This window comes from Malaclemys terrapin, chromosome 2, assembly GCF_027887155.1.
Source record: "Malaclemys terrapin pileata isolate rMalTer1 chromosome 2, rMalTer1.hap1, whole genome shotgun sequence".
NCBI classification, from domain to species: domain Eukaryota; kingdom Metazoa; phylum Chordata; order Testudines; family Emydidae; genus Malaclemys; species Malaclemys terrapin.
The window spans coordinates 126,481,023-126,498,892 of NC_071506.1; the positions used below are offsets into that span (position 1 = coordinate 126,481,023).

The window sequence follows — 17,870 nt, forward strand, 5'->3', positions numbered from 1 at the left end:
GATTGGATGACTTGCGCCCCAATTTACGACGAATAGGTTGCGAAAAGGCAAATTGCTTACGACAAGAACGACATTGGTGCGCGGGCCTCTGATTGGCGTATCCCCAGGCAGTGCGCTATGATTGGTGCAAACTCTAGGACGGCCCCAGCAACGCCCCACCCCCCGGCTCAGCGTGACAGGAGTCCGCCCGACGGACAGAGGGCCCGTGCGAGAGCGAGCGACCGCGTGCTTCGGACCCTGCTGCACAAAGAGAGCATTTCCCCGGACCTCCGCCATCCCAACCAGACTGCGCCCCCTACCGGTCCTGGGCATATTGCGGGCACCAGCTAAGCTCACCCTTCCTTGCCTTTCTGCACCAATGGGCTTGGGCTGCGCCCTCCCTGCTGAAAGTAGAGCTCTGCCCCCACTGCTAGACATCACCTGTCAGGAGAGTACCCCCGCTCCTTGCTGTGGGGGGCATAGGCCAGCTCTTCCCAGCACTGAGCCAAGGACAGGTATAGCACCAGGCACCACAGCCTGATCAGGTCTCTGGACCGGAGTGCCATGCAAGGACAGCTCACACAGTCAGAGATGAGCAGGCATTCAGCAAGGGTGACCAGATGTCCCGATTTTATAGGGGCAATCACAATATTCAGGTCTTTGTCTTATATAGACACTTATTACCCCCCAACCCCGCCCTGATTTTTCACACTTATTATCTGATCACTCTACATTCAACATCACCCGTATGGCCAACAGTCAAAAGTCAACCCCACCTTCAAACCATTTTTTTAAATGGGTGCTTTTTCTTCGCCTCATTTCTAAGCCTGTCCTTGCTCTTTCTCATTTCTGTGCTCAGCTCACGGTTTCAGATTTCTCTCTGCAAGCGGGAGGGCTGGAAACTTCCATTTTTTTCTAGAGGTAAATGAAAACCAAGATTCTCATAGTGTCACAGCCCTCCAACAGCTGGGGTTTTAAGAAAAACTATCACAAGCATCAGTAACAATGGAATTTACTATAGTACCCAAAGGGCTCAGTCATGTATCCTACCTAGCCCTATGGTTCTGGGTGCTATAATCACCTGAAGAAGAGCACTGTGTAGTTCAAAAGTTTGTGTCTCTCATTAACAGAAGTTGGTCCAATAAAAGATATTACCTCACCCACCTTGTCTCTCTAATAATCATACATAATAAGTAACAGCCCCAGCCCCAAAAAGCTTACAGTCTTGGTTAGTGAAAAGATGCAACAGCTGGAGAGGCTGCACAGAAATAACCTCACCTTATTCTGGTGATTAGTCTGTCTCTCCGGTGGGGGTGGACAACTCAGATATAAGAGCAGCACAATGAGAAAGAAACCCAGTAACAAACTCATAGTGGAACACACAAACTAACTGACTCCCTTCCTCTCACCCCCATTTCTCTCTGTGGGTGTCTGGCTGGCCAGCTGGTTGTTCCCACCACTCCCATTCTATATGTCTTCTAGTTTCACATTGTGTAGGCCTTGTTTTCTCCTGTAGTGCTTGGATCTGGAGAGCGCTCCCCAAAATGTGTTTCCTCCTGCTCATGGAATATGGCAGATACTGTTCCATTAACACTGACAAGAACATCTATTGTTCCTCCCTCAAATCCTTTCTAAGGTCTGGGAAGAGAAACATGCTGTTGCTTTCAGACAGGATATCCTGTTGCTCCAATTTTAGCAGCACATCTCTGTTCCTTCATGTCTACCAAAATCTAAAATAAAAGCACCCCCGTTATTTCCAGTGTCAGTGTTTCCTCCCATCCATATTCTGAAATATCTCACCACAAATATAGTTTTTTCTCAATATAAGCTTTCTACAGTCATGATTAAGGCTAAGATTTTGTCATGGATATTTTTAGTAAAAGTCAGGGACAGGCCACGGGCAATAAAGAAAAATTCACGGAAGCCTGATAATAATTAGAAAAGGCAGACATGTTCAATAAATATTTCTCTTCTGTATTTGGGGAAAAACAGATGACATAGTCTCATCCTATGATGATGATAACATTCTTTCCATTACACTAATATCTCTGGAAGATATTAAAAAGAAGCTACTCAAGTTAGACATTTTAAAATCAGCAGGTCTAAATAACTTGCATTCAAGAGTTTTAAAAGAGCTGGCGGGGGAGTTCACTAGACCGTTAATATTGATTTTCAATAAGTCTTGGAGCACAGAAGACTGGAAGAAAGCTAAAGTTGAGCCAGTTTTTAAAAAGAATAAATGGGACGACCTGAGTAATTTTCCAGTCACTGACTATTTTTAAATCAAGCTTGGATGTTTTTCTAAAAAATGAGCTCTAATAATTTGGGCGGGGTGGGGGGGGATTCTATGGCCTGTGTTATACAGGAGATGAGATTTTGTGATCACAGTGCTCTCTACTGGCCATGGAGTCTATGAATCTATGATATACAATTCAGCAGAGATAGCACCCCATTTATAAGCATGTGAAACATGGACAGTTTACTGCAAACACATTAAGTATCTTGTAAAATTTCATGTGTGCTATATCTGTTCTATTCTAAAGCTCTGGACACTCAATAATAGATTTAAAAGTGGCAATTCTTCAACACAAACATTTCAAAAACAGACTCCAACAAGAAACTGCAGAAGTGGAATTAATTTGCAAACTGGACACCATCAAATTAGGCCTGAATAAAGACTGGGAGTGGATGGGTCACTACAAAAGCTAATTTCCCCATACAGTTCTGTCTCATCTTACGGGGGGTTCTGTTCTGCGGTTAGTGCGTAAAGCGAAAACCGCGTATAGTCAAAATTACATTGAGTTTAATGGCAGGCGGAATCGCCCGCACTACAGGTACAGTATTAAAATTGTTATTTTTCTCTTTTTGTTTGTTTGTTTTTGCCAATCGCGTAAAGCTGAAATCACGCATGTTAAATGCGTGTAAGATGTGACAGACCTGTACTAATTTCCCCCTACTCACACCTTCTTGTCAACTGTTTGAAATGAGCCACCCTGATTACATTGCCCTCATTACCACTACAAAAGTGATTTTTCCTCCCTTGGTATTTTACTGTTGAGAATAGCCCACTTCCACTTTAATTGAATTGTCTCGTTAGCACTGACCCCCCACACTTGGTAAGGCAACTCCCATCTTTTCATGTCCTGTGTATATATACACCTGTCTACTGTATTTTCCACTCCACGCATCTGATGAAGTGGGTTTTAGCCCACAAAAGCTTATGCCCAAATACATTTGTTAGTCTCTAAGGTGCCACAAGTACTCCTCGTTGTTTTTGCTGGTACAGACTAAAACGGCTACCACTCTGAAAATGATGAGACAAAGTCTCAAACATTAAAGTCTTTGAAAAAGCAAAAAACAACCAGCAACAAGGCAATGTAATCAAAGCTCTGCTTAAATAGGCAGGTCATAGTATAAGAATGGGCGATGATAGACTCCCAACAAAACTTTTCTATAGTGAGCTGAAACTCAGAAAATGCAAGAGGGGTAGTCAATGAAAGCCCTTCACACTTCAGCAGAATCTCACCTCATGCAGCATAACTACTGATAACTTTGAAGACAGAGCCACAGACAGATCTGAATGGAAAGCAACTATCCATAAAGGTTGTAAACACTTTGAGGAAGACAGATGTGAAAAATCGATCAAAAAGACAGCCAAGTATCAAGAGGGAGCCTGCACATTCCTGTGTGATATCTGTTTGTGATCTTGCTCTTCACGGATTGGACTATACAGCCACATAAGAACACACATGACACCGTGACATCACTGTTAGATGCAACAGTCATCTACCTATTATTTAGTTAGTTTAATTACTAAGATACATTCTCACACTATTAATTTATTCTGAATTTAAAACTTTTAGTAACATAGGTCTGTGAAAAGACACTCAAACAGGTTTTAAACATAGGATCCAGGAGACAGATATGGTCTGTTTCTGTTATTTATTCAGCCTATATGACAGATTTAGATTTTGCAGAATGCAAGTTTTCATTAAAAGAAGCATATCTCTAGCTCTTACTATTGTAAAGAAAATCTTAAAAATATGAAACATGTGTAGCCTATACCTAACTGAGGCAGCGTGGTTTTCCTGAATCTGTACACAGCCTGAAATAACAGCTCTAAGAGATGTAAACTAGTCATCTAATTGGGATGCAACTCTTGAATCACATCATGAGCCATATTTTACAATAATAAAGGTACATGACTGAGCATGTAACTTGCATGATTATTACCACTTTGTCAACAAATCAGTTAATTGCGTGCACAAAAAAACAAATAATTTTAAACAGCAATTTGTCTTCTCAACAGAATTAATTTGGTACCCTTACTGTAAATAACTGAATATGCTGTACACCACAACACAGAATATATGGCAATGAAGGTGACAACAATGTGAGTCCTTGTAATCTCCCCCGTTCTAATGCAGCACTGAAGGCATTAACAATCCTTGGTCTCTTGACAGCCACACTGGGCAACCCACCTTCCTCCATCAGAGTGAAGTAGGATGACATTTTTTCAACAAATATGTTATGTGCCAAAAATACACTTTTGATTGAGCTGAAACTATTCATAAATGTGACCAAGTTAGTTTGGGCCAGCTTCAGAGAAGTGAGAGACAGCATGTCTGTCCATCTATCAGCCTAGCAGTTAGAGCACTTACCTGGGATGTGGGAGATGTGTATGCAAATCCCTCCTCTAAATCAGGCAGACAGAAGATTTGAATCCACAACTCCTACCTCACAGTGAGAGGCTTAATCACCAGGGAATTGTCATTTTCACTAACTCTCTCTCTCTCTTTGGCCCAATGAATATTTAAGTATTTATACAAAGTAAAATACCTTTCACAGGAGAACCTGAGAGTGACTCATCTCAGAACTGTCTATAGCCTGGTGGTTAGAATGCTCATCTAGGAGGGTACAGCTCTGAGTTGAATCCCTGAGCCAGTGTGTGGATTCAAACCTTAGTCTTCTCCTTCCCAAGCAAGTGCCCTAACCACTAGAGGTCACACACATATTTGCTGACAAATTCTGAACATTTTCGGAATCTATCTATTGTTTCTGATTTTTCGGTTTGCAGGTTGAACCAAAAAATAAATTATTTACCCAGCTCTAGATGTAAGATGCCTTAAACAAAACCTTTTGAAACCAACCCAAACCAGCAGGGGGCACCATTGAGATTTGCATGCAGGACACTGAAAGTCTGCTGTCTATATACCTCTACCTCGATATAACACCACCCGATATAACACTAATTCGGATATAACGTGGTAAAGCAGCGCTTGGAGGGGGGGCGGGGGGCGGGGCTGCGCACTCCGGTGGATCAAAGCAAATTCAATATAACGCGGTTTCACCTATAACGCGGTAAGATTTTTTGGCTCCCGAGGACAGCGTTATATCGAGGTAGAGGTGTACTTCTAATTCCCCTACCTCTCTAGGTGTCATGTAACAAAAATTAGATTCACACTGGTTCTCCCTATATTGGCCTAAACTCTCCACTCCTCCCTTGATTTATCCAGAACCCTAAAAAGGCTAAATCCTCACCTGGAGAACATACAGATCATTGTAGACCTCTGTTTTTGTGAACAGGTTTGCACAAAAAGATGAGTCTTTCACTGTGTCTTAAAAATGGCAAGACTCCAATTCTTCTTGTGTATCCCATGTAATGTTTACACAAATGTACCAATATATATTTCAAATTTAAGGTGCTAACCCTGGTGAATGAGGTCCTGTCTCTGACTTGGTTTGAAAAGTAATTGAAAAACCAATACATACCTCAAAAATACATGGTAATGTTATCTCCACAGAACCTTCAGCTACTGTATCATGGGTGATCTACAATAACACAAGTACAAATTCAAGGACTAAAGACAAGATTAAAACATGTAATGTAATAAACTTAATGAGAATCAAGATATCCACCTCCTTAAAGTCCTCTGCCTGCTTTTCCTTTGCTTCTGGTCTAAAACTGCTGTGTACTGTTTCTGTGAACTATTAAACAGTTGCTGAATTTCATATTAGAAATAATTCAGAGGAATAATAATTATAACCATCAATTTAGGCCCGAAAACACAATTTTCAGATGAAAATTAAGTAATGTGAAATGAGACCCTGCCAAGCAGCTTCTGGGCAGCAAGCAGCAAAGAGCTGCTATTAGCATGTCTGAAGCTCCATTGACATTGGGACTGTTCTTAAGTCCTTCACAGCCATAAATTAGTAACCATAGCATCTGTCCTTACTGGGATCATCCATGGACTTAGTACCAAGCAATTGGTTATTTATAAGTTTTCACATTCCCTATCAATGTCAAGGAACTTTTTTGGGGGATTTTACTTCCCCTTTTCAAATTCAGTAAAGGCTTGAACTGAGAGGCTTAGGTTGGACTTCAGCTGTTAAAAACTCTAAATACAAATAATCTTCCAACCTGCTCCATAACCAACAGCTGAGAACCAGGACAGACAGAAAGCAATTTATGGTGAAGAGGGGCTAGAAGAAGAGTCCCAAAAGAGTGCTCTAATGGTTAAATGCGGAGACTGTGGAGTAAGCGCAGCTCTGGCCACCCTCCAGTTTAATTCATCTTAGGCTTTGTCTTCACTAGGAAAAAAGGAGTATTTCGCCACATATTAGCTTTAGGCTTCCCCCTAGTTAGTGTTTACCTCAACCTGCTAACGTGTGAAAACTAAAAGTGCCCTGTCCACACTAGGATGTTACCATATGTTAACTAATATATGGTAAAACATCTTTTCTTCCTAGTGTGGATACACACTTGGATTGGGAGATCTATCTTTCTATTTAGGTACTTTCTAACCCCCATTACCTTAGCATCTGTTGCCTCCCAATCTGAAAGAGGAAGAAGAATCTTTCTTCCTTCCCAGCCTGTAAGAGAAATAATTTGATTAGTTTATAGGCAGTTTGTGTGAGTGAGTGGGTGTGTTGGGTATCCATTTGTGTGTGAAGAAATTATTGAAGGGAAACTAAATTGAAGAGATGAGATTTACATTTAGAAACCAACTTAATTACATTGGTACAACTTTCTTGTAGACAAGATCTTAGTTCTGAATAGGGTGAGGCTTGGTGTCACTCTTAGCTCTTGCAAAAGTGAGTTTCAAAGTGTAGGTCTGGCTCCTGTGAAAGTTCTGTCCCTCACACTCAGGGCCGGCTCCAGGCACCAGCTTGGCAAGCAGGTGCTTGGGACGGCCACTCCGGAGAGGGGCGGCAGGTCCAGCGATTCGGCGGCAATTCGGCGGATGGTCCCTCACTCCCGCTGGGAGCGAAGGACCTTCCGCCGAATTGCTGCCGCAGATCGCGATCGCGGGGTGTTTTTTTTATTTATTTTTTTTTGGGCTGCTTGGGGCGGCCAAAACCCTGGAGCCGGCCCTGCTCACACTCATGAGCCTCCTACTATTGGTCAACAGTTTCATTGTTTTTGGGGAAAGCAACTGTTGTGGGAGATCATCACTGTGGACACAGAGATGATTTCTTGGGTGGCCAGGGCCATTTGCATGGAGGGTTTTGAATATCTGAACCGATACCTTGAAATAGACTCTGTATTCAGTGAGGACTAAATACAGAGGAAGGAACACTGGGGTGATGTGTCCACTAAGAAGACAACTGCATTTTGTAGTGATTGATGATTTTCCAGGTGTGAAGCTTCATTCCTAGATATGAGTTGTAATAAAGGAGCCTGGAGGTACATTCATGGACACTACAAATTCTATTAGGCCAAATCTCATTTCTGCTTTTCCCTTCTAAGAACTGTTTTATTTTTCTATTGCAGGTAAACTCAGCCAGAAAGAAATTTCTGTTAATCTACCGAGGAAGATAAAAACACAAACTAATACTGGAGTACATTTACTTTTTAGTTGCAAAAGTATATAGATGCAAATTACCTGCCTCTCTCATGCTCCTTGCAAATTGGTAACATAGCCCTTGATGGTGAAATCTGAATGACCCTAGATTAGCAATTGGGTTTCTAGTACAGGCAACACAACAGAAATATAGAAAAAGGGGTATGGATGAAATGAAAATGATGACTCAAGTGTTTTCTTCTATGATTTGATTATGCTATGTTTAAATATGTGTTGAATTAATCAGTTCTCAGTCAGAGACAAGTAGCAGAAAGGAACACATCATTTTACTGCTCATTAAATAGATTTTGGCAACTCGTACTCACACATTTCTTAGGGTACGTCCAGACTACTCGCCGTATCGGTGGGTAGCGATCGATTTATCAGGGATCGATATATCGCGTCTCGTTAAGACGCGATATATTGATCCCCGAACTCGCTCCCCGTCGACTCCGGAACTCCACTGGAGCGAGCGGCAGCAGCGGAGTCGACGGGGGAGCCGCGGCCATCGATCCCGCGCCGTGAGGATGAGAGGTAAGTTGGAATAAGATATGTCGACTTCAACTACGGTATTCCCGTAGCTGAAGTTGCGTAGCTTACATCGACACCCCCTCCAGTGTAGACCAGGCCTTAGCTTCAGTTTATGCCCTTTTCTTTCTCTGCCTGTTACCCTGGCAAATGCATTCCTGACACCCACATTCCCTCCATCCTTTAAAAATGGATATCCCTCAGTCATACCCTGGTCTCTTCTAGGGAATACAAACCCTTTCCTATAACCTTGGCTTAGGTATGTACCCTCTGAGAGTTTTAGCACCCTCATTGCCCCTCTTTGGTGCCTTTTCTGGGGTGTGCCTAGCATAGTGTGAGCACTACTGGAAACAAGAGTAATCTTCAATATCCTCTTTGCTACACGGAACCCTGAATTGTGTCCAGCACTCCAGGTTTGGTCTCACTGCCCCTGTGACCCTTTCTCATTCCTGCTTTATCCCTCTATCACTACCTCCTTTTTGCTCTTTGATTTCTTGTTGGCTGAGCTGGTAAGTTTAGTTTTCTGTTATCACTGTTCTCCAGACCTTTCTTCTAATCAGTGCCTTGCTGATGGGGATAATTTAGGGCAGAATCCACTTTGTCCTTTTCAGTCCTACCTTAATTATTTTATTATATTTTTCTACATTAAAACACAAAAGTCCCTTGTCAGCTCCAGCCACCATTTAGTTCTGTGCCTTTCAATCCAATGCCCCGCTCTATGGTACCAGCTGGTCTTCCTAGTTATGTCTTCAGCAAATTTGCACATCTTGCATATTCCCTTTTCTGTGTCATTGATATATTGTGAGCAAAACTGGGCCCAACAGCAATGCCTGCAACATTTTACTTGTCACACCTCTGCTACCTGATCTGTAACCATTTACTATAATTCTCTCATCTCTGTTACTAAGTCAATTGCTATGCAATTGAGGATTTCAGTTGCTAATATTAGATAGCCTTTTATTTTGCTGCTTCACTACTGTCTGTTCTCATTGTCACTTTCCAAAAGCAATTAATCAAGTGTGTTAAACATGCCTTCGCTTTTGGAAATCCCTGGGTACTGTCTTTCTCTTACAACATACTGGTTTAAGAAGGGCACCCTTTCTGGCCTCCTGAATGAGCTGCATACATGCAATATATGCAGCAGAGTAACACCTACCTGCTTCACTGTGCAGGCCAGTTAATTATACATAAACACAAACAGCTCTTTGTTACCTGTCCATCTGAAGATCATTTCTCCCTCCTTATGGTGATGTCATCTGCTTTTTTTTCCCATCTCGGCTCTAGAGTTGGCGATGCCAGGAATATTTCTTTCTTTTCCTTTGTAAATCCAGAATATAAATCACCCTTTATTAATGAGCCTTCTAAATTAGTTCAGTGACTGTTACCCTCTGTCAATGCAACATGCACACATGGTGAGCTATTGGAGCACTATATCAATGAAAGGAGTTGTTACTGTATCACAATAACATTTAATTATCTTTAATATAGCACCAAAGATGTATATGGAGCTGATCAGTAGATAATATGTGCCTCTGCCCTGAGGAGCAGCTTCTCATCATTATATTGCTATTATACAAAAGCTTTTCATTATTATACTGCTGTTTTATCACCAGTGTCCTAACTCGGCCTTAAATACATTCCAAATAACATGCAGAATAAATTTAAACAACGTGCCCAGCGGCTTCCTTAATGAGAGGTGTATTCCAGGTATACATGGCAGAAACATGGACCTCTGAGTCTGATAGTTAGGATATAGGAACTCTACATCCATTGGGAGGTATTTACAGTAGTTTATGGCCACTTTCTGACAGCTCTACATGATGCCACATGATCCATCCCCTGTCACCCATTCCCAGCTTCTGGCAAACAGAAGCTAGGGACACCATCCCTGCCCATCCTGACTAATAGCCATTGATGGACATATCCTCCATGAGCTTATCTAGTTCTTTTTTGAACTGTGGTATAGTCTTGGCCTTTACAACATCCTCTGGCAAGGACTTCCATAAGTTGACTGTACGTTGTGTGAAAAAATACTTCCTTTTGTTTGTTTTAAACCTGCTGCCTATTAATTTTATTTGGTGACTCCTAGCTCTCGTGTTCTGAGGAGTAAATAACACTTCCTTACTTACTTTCTCCACACCAGTCATGATTTTATAGACCTCTATCATATCCCCTCCTTAGTCATCACATTCACCAAGCTGAAAAGTCCCAGTCTTATTAATCTCTCCTCATATAGAAGTGGTTCCATACCACTAATAATTTTTGTTGCCCTTTTCTAAACCTTTTCCAATTCCAATATATCTTTTTTGAGCTGGGGGGACCACATCTGCACGCAGTATTCAAGATGTGGGCATATCATGGATTTATATAGAGGCAATATGATATTTTCTGTCTTATTATCTACCCCTTTCTTAATGATTCCCAACATTCTGTTCGCTTTTTTGACCTTCGCTGCACATTGAGTGGATGTCTTCAGAAAATTATTCACAATGATTCCAAGATCTCTTTCTTGAATGGTAACAGCTAATTTAGACACCATCATTTTATATATATAGTTGGGATTATGTTTTCCAATGTGCATTAGTTTGCATTTATCAACCTTGAATTTCATCTGCCATTTTGTTGCCCAGTCACCCAGTTTTGTGAGATCCTTTTGTAGCTCTTTGCAGTCTGATTGGGACTTAACTATCTTGAGTTTTGTATCATCTGCACATTTTGCCACCTCACTGTTTACCCCTTCTTCCAGATAATTTATGAATACGTTGAATAGGACTGGTCCCAGTACAGACTCCTGGGGGACACCACTATTTACCTCTCTCCATTCTGAAAACTAACCATTTATTCCTACTCTCTGTTTCCTATCTTTTAATGAGTTACCAGTCCATGAAAAGGCCTTCCCTCTTATCCCATGACAGCTTAGTTTGCTTAAGAGCCTTTGGTGATGGACTTTGTCAAAAGCTTTCTGAAAATCTAAGTACAGTGTGTCCACTGGATCCTCCTTGTCCATGCTTGTTGACCCCCTCAAAGAATTCTAGTAGATTGGTGAGGCATGATTTCCCTTAACAAAAACCATGTTGTCGTTTTCCCAAACAAATTATGTTCATCTATGTGTCTGACAATTAATGCTGTTTGAGTTCCTGAGGGCTTGTCTACACTTAAAATGCTGCAGTGGCACTGCTACAGCTTTAGCACTTCAGTATAAATACTACCTATGCTGACGGGAGAAGTCCTCCCATCACTGTAGGCCTCCCCAAGAGGCAGTAGCTAGGTTGATAGAAGAATTCTTCCATTGACCTAGTGCTGGTCTATACCAGGGTTAGGTCGATATAGCGATGTCTCTCAGGGGTATGGATTTCCCTGAGAAACATCGCTATACCGTTGTAAATTCCTAATGTAGATCAGGCCTTAATTGTGCTTTTCTTACCTGAGAGAGACAAGGTGAGTGAGGTAATATATTTTATTGGACCAACTTCTGTTGGGGAGAGAATCTGGTCCAATAAAAGATATGACCTCACACAGCTTGTCTCACTAATATCCTGGGACTGACATGGCTACAACTGCAACTACACTGCACACAACATTTCTTATCTTGACATCTTTGGATTTCTTTCAAATGTAACCTTAACTAGGAATTTTGTGGATTTATTATGCTTCATTTGGGGATAATTATAATATCCCTATTAGTTATATTTTTACCCTTAATTTACTAATATGTATGCTCAAACTCAGTTCCACCTTCATGTAGGTTTTATTTTGTCTGAGAATACATATATGACTCCCTTTTAAGAACTATCCCTACTATCTCTGCAGGAAAGTCCTTTCCCCTTCCCCAAGATCAAGGGTGAGGCATACTGGATGGTCAGGGTTTGTGGAAAGCTTGCCCTGCTGTTCTGCTTTAGCTGAACAGAAGACTAAGCCAACGCCTTTCACCAGCACTAAATCTACACAATTTTTTAAAGCCAAAGGTCGTATACAAATTAGCTAATTAAATCATTTGCACAAAACGTCTCACATGGAACTGCACAAAACTTGGTAGCTATAACCATTCCCTATTTTCTGCACAAGTCAACAGCAGTGCTGGGCATTTGGGAATACCGAGGCATTGCTATGATAAAAGGCCAAAAGGTAAATGAACTCTAGAATAAAGCATGAAATGTCACAGACATGGCCACATAACCGCATTGTAACAAACTGTAAAAAGTCCATGATTTTTCCCAAACATAATTAAATCAGTGTCTAATTGGGATCATTAGGGCTTTTATCGTCTGCTCCCTATTGGATAAAATTGAGAGTCCCTGCAGTTTGAAAGGGTCTTATCTGTATTGATGAAGTCTGCCCCAAATATTATGAGTTGGTCTACAGACTTTGTGATTGTGAGCTGACTGCAGAAGGTCATCTTTTCTGCAGAGGTTTTTCATCTCTAGAATGGTCAGAAGTTTCAGTCTTTCCTTCTAGTCTTTGACATTTTCACAGTAACCTAACTAACCTTGCCCAGGAGAACCAAAATGAACTGTTTTCCCCCATCCCTTTCCTAGTACAAAGACCACACAGGCCTCCCCAACCCCTAAGGAATTGGCCAGTCTGGAAGCAATGAAGATTAGCCAATGTCCTCAAGTTTATTAATTGCTCTTAGTTTATTCATTGTACAACAGCCAGAATCCTTCAGCAAGGAGAGATTTAAAATAAAGATGTATTATTTATTATAGTGTATTTATATTTTCTATTATACATTAAGGTCTTGACCACTCATGAACATTAAAGATCCTGTGATGCTTTTCATAACATTATGGATATTAACCCAGATGTCCTGGCCAAATTCCAGCTTAGGAACTACAACCTGCCTTCCTAAATGGGATATAGGATTCCTCTTCACTCCCTCTCCAAAACTGTTATGCAGTGTTAGTGTGTACTGTCAGACAGCTGCTGCCTTTTGACCCCAAAGCAGATGCACTTTAGTTTTGGGTGAAGTGATCCTTGAGTAGAGCTTGTGTATCTGTTTAAGTCTATAAACTATTTGGGATCCTTGGCTGAAAAGAGCTCTCAGGGGTAAGAAGAAGAAAGAGCCACTTTAAACGCCAGATCATCATTATGCTTCTAATATAGCACAGCTGTGGGTCAATGGGTTGAGAACTCTATGTCTGCACAGATCTCACCTTTACATGGATTTTGAGAGAGTTGGATGTTAATTGATCCTAATGGATAATATGTTTATACTAGTAGATTTTATTTGAGGGAGAAACCATAAACATTTGATATTCAACATAAGGATCTATGTGAATAAAAGCAACATTATTACCAGGTGAAAATGGCTACAGAACAACAAGGAATGTATAATAATGCATGCTATTTTTAATCACCATAATATTTGTGGCATTAATGATGCCATACATATTATTATTATAAAAATTACTATTAAATAAATACCATTTATTTGGTTTTGGGTAAATCCCTAAACAAATGGGATATTTGTTATCACAATACTTTTCCCTTTTTAAAAGAAACAAGTTTTCCTGCATTGGCTAAGCCTGCTACAGAGCTGTGCCAAACAGAAGATACAGCAGTAAACTCTGTAAACAGTTCTGTACAGGTCTTTCTTCTCTATAACTTTGTCATGAAAAATCGTGGACGCTTCTTTCCCAAGGTTAATTATTTTATTGTTTAAAATAAAGTTAAGAGCCCTGCCCAGGCAAAGAAAAGCAATGTTAGTATTACTATTTTCTATTCATCTATTTCTAGGGTGACCAGATGTCCCGATTTTATAGGGACAGTCCCAATTTTGGGGCCTTTTCTTATATAGGCTCCTATTACCACCCCTACCCCGGTCGCGATTTGTCACATTTGCTGTCTGGTCACCCTATTTCCAAAATCTTGTTATTCTTTTTGCATTTTTTAAAAAAATGCAAATAATTATACATATTTTATCTGCAAAAGTTCTCATGCCAACTCATGAGCAACCCTACAGCAAATTAATGAACACACAACAGAACAGTTTTTGTCAAGGAAATAGATTTCCATTTCAAGTTTCCAAGGAGTTATGGAAAAATAATCATAAAATTATTATGTAAGATACCTTGACAAGATCCTGATAGCTCTTCTGGCCTTTGAGAGACACCTGGATCAGTTGGGACACTACTCTGAAATTCAAACTTTTCCAAGAATGTTCTGGTGTCCTGCTAGTACCTGTGGAGAGCAATTTGCAGTTACACAACTGTTTACTGCGGCAGAAATGCAGCTTGACTGCTTCTGAGCTGTCAAAGTGGAGACCATATTTCATTCTAAACTAAATAAATGCTCTTCCCAGGATTGCTGGGGATTTTACTATAAACCTAAAGGGGAAACTAAAAGGAGAAGAGTCCAGTGAAAGATGCTTCCAGCGCTGAATTCAGAGTGTTATTGGTTAGTATAGGAAGAGCCTGAGGAATCAAAGGTCAGCAAAAAGCCACAGCTGAGTTAAGAAATGCATATCCCAGTGAACGATGGGTGCAGCCACAGTCAAAGGACTGGGCATTTGAGAAATGATGTTGCCAAAGTGTACATTATCTTGATGAGCAAAACAACTTTTTATTATCTGCAGCATGCCATATGCAATGATCTTGCTGGTGTAACTGTCAGTTTGTGCTGTGAAAATGGAAAGCAGGGTGAAGGGGAGAACAGGCAGTATTTGACTTCTGAACAAATTCCTTATTTTAATTGTATCACTTTGAACATTTTATAATTTGATACTAATAAATCCAACCTAATGTAATCAGAGAAAGGCATCATTTAGTTTCACATTTGTGTGTTCAGTCCTCTCAGTTTCACTTTCCTTACTTTCAACTCCCAGAAATTATCCTCACCTCATCATTATTTTTCTCACATTCAGCACCACAGCTCTGGGACCACAGGACCTGTGCAGCACCCCCACACCTGAGTCATGTGGGCTTGGGGGGAAAAGACACTGCAGGAAGGAGCCAGCTTGGAGAGAGGTGGGGAGAGGAAAGGGAGGAGGCCGAGAAATTCTTAAGCCTGCAAGAGCAGATGTAGAAGTAGCTGGAACAGGGTCTTGTGGACACGGATGTCAGAATCCTTTCTGCTTTCGGACTCTGCCTTTCAACTGCTTACTCCAACAACTGCTGCCCTCATTCTGTCTCTTCCGCCTGCCCTGAATGCTCCCCTCCCTGCCTTCGCCTGCCCACTGTGTTTCCATTTAGCTAATCCCATAACAATTCCCCCAAAGAATTAAACAACAACCCATCAGATCCCCACAAAACAATCTTGACACCAGCATGACATTTGCAAACCATCATTCTGCTTGTGTGTTCTGTCTTTTCCCCTAACCTTTGCCTGTGCTGTCAATTTAAACTGAAAACCCTTCAGGGCAGGGACTGTCTATTACACTGTACAGTGCCTAGCACAATGGGACCTTGTTCTCGGTTGCTCCCCAGACAGTATCATCATGCAAATAATAAATAGTTACTTACCCAAACAGTCCCTTTTAACTTGGATAAATTATTGTAGTTAGTGTTAAACAAGTTCCTCTTGCCCCAAAAGAGAAGTTTCTGAATTCAAGACATTAAATGGAAAGAAAATTAGAAAAAGCCACAAGTTTACTTTACTAATTCCCTGTCTCAAAACAGCTTACAATAATAGGACAAACCTATTCTTGCTTTTATTAAAATATATTTAAATGCAAGAAGGTCCATCCAAAACTACAGAAGACCCCTGTCCTGCAAGTTATTGGTCAAAATCATAAAACTGCCCATAACACTGTATAGATAAAATTGTACTTCCATGAATATACAAATCAAAAGTCAGATCTAAAGCAAACTAAACTTTCTAAAAAGAACAGGAGTACTTGTGGCACCTTAGGGTATGTCTACACTACGAAATTAGGTCAAATTTATAAAAGCCGGTTTTATAGAAATCGGTTTTATTCAGTCGATTGTGTGTGTCCCCACATAAAATGCTCTAAGTGCATTAAGTCGGCGGACCGTGTCCACAGTACCGAGGCTAGCGTCGACTTCCGGAGCGTTGCACTGTGGGTAGCTATCCCACAGTTCCCACAGTCTCCGCCGCCCATTGGAATTCTGGGTTGAGATCCCAATGCCTGATGATGCAAAATCAGTGTCACGGGGGGTTCTGGATACATGTCGTCAGGCCCCTCCCGCTCCGTCAGAGCAACGGCAGACAATCGATTCGCGCCTTTTTACCTGGGTTACCTGTGCAGACAACATACCACGGCAAGCATGGATCCCGCTCAGCTCAGCTCACCATCACCATATGTCCTCTGGGTGCCGGCAGACATGGTACTGCATTGCTACACAGCAGCAGCTAATTGCTTTTTGGCAGTAGATGGTGCAGTATGGCTGGTAGCCGTCATTGGCTATCTGGGTGCTGGCAAATGTGGGGCTGCATTGCTATACAGCAGCAGCTCCTTGCCTTTTGGCAGTGGATGGTATATCATGACTGGTATCCGTACTCCTCAGTGAGTTCGGTCAGAGGCACCTCGGCAGACATGTTTTGTCTCCTGGAGACTCAGTCCTGCCGGCAGTCCTATTGAACCGTCTTGACGATAATGGCTAGCAGTCGTAGTACAGTATCTTCTGCCAAGCACCCAGAAGATGCCGATGGCTAACAGTCATGCTGCACCATCTGCTGCCAGCTTGAGATGTAAAAGATAGATGGACCAGATTTGTTCTGTATTCATTTGCTTCCCCCTCCCTCCGTGAAATCAACGGCCTGCTAAACCCAGGGTTTTGACTTCAATCTTTGGGGGGGCCATTCTGTGTGACAGTTGTCTGTGTTTCTCCCTGATGCACAGCCACCTTTGTTGATTTTAATTCCCTGTAAGCCATGTTGTCACTCGCCCCTCCCTCCCTCCCTCCCTCCCTCCGTCAGACAATAGTTTCGTGCCTTTTTTCAGCCCAGACACCATAGCACTGGGATCATGGAGCCCGCTCTGATCACCGCGGCAATTATGAGCACTATGAACACCACGCGCATTGTCCTGGAGTATATGCAGAGCCAGAACATGCCAAAGCAAAACCAGGCGAGGAGGCGATTGCAGCGTGGTGATGAGAGTGATGAGGAAATTGACATGGACATAGACCTCTCACAAAGTACAGGCCCCAGCAATGTGCAAATCATGATGTTACTGGGGCAGGTTCATGCCGTGGAACGCCGATTCTGGGCCCGGGAAACAAGCACAGACTGGTGGGACCACATCGTGTTGCAGGTGTGGGACGATTCCCAGTGGCTGCGAAACTTTCGCATGCGTAAGGGCACTTCCATGGAACTTTGTGACTTGCTTTCCCCTGCCCTGAAGCGCCAGAATACCAGGATGAGAGCAGCCCTCACAGTTGAGAAGCGAGTGGCGATAGCCCTGTGGAACCTTACAATGCCAGACAGCTACCAGTCAGTCGGGAATCAATTTGGAGTGGGCAAATCTACTGTGGGGGCTGCTGTGATCCAAGTAGCCAACACAATCAAAGACCTATTGATATCAAGGGTAGTGACTCTGGGAAACGTGCAGGTCATAGT

The 17,870-nt window shown here is 41.9% G+C and overlaps 1 long non-coding RNA gene across 1 annotated transcript; it reads right to left on the reverse strand.

Moving 5' to 3' along the window:
- Window positions 1-692: 692 nt before the first annotated feature.
- Window positions 693-15,892, reverse strand: LOC128831133 (uncharacterized). Its single transcript, XR_008443765.1, has 6 exons — window positions 15,812-15,892; window positions 14,422-14,531; window positions 9,564-9,668; window positions 6,794-6,852; window positions 5,752-5,811; window positions 693-894 (listed from the first exon to the last, which is right to left on the reverse strand). It is a non-coding gene; the product is annotated as an uncharacterized LOC128831133 (long non-coding RNA).
- Window positions 15,893-17,870: the final 1,978 nt, after the last annotated feature.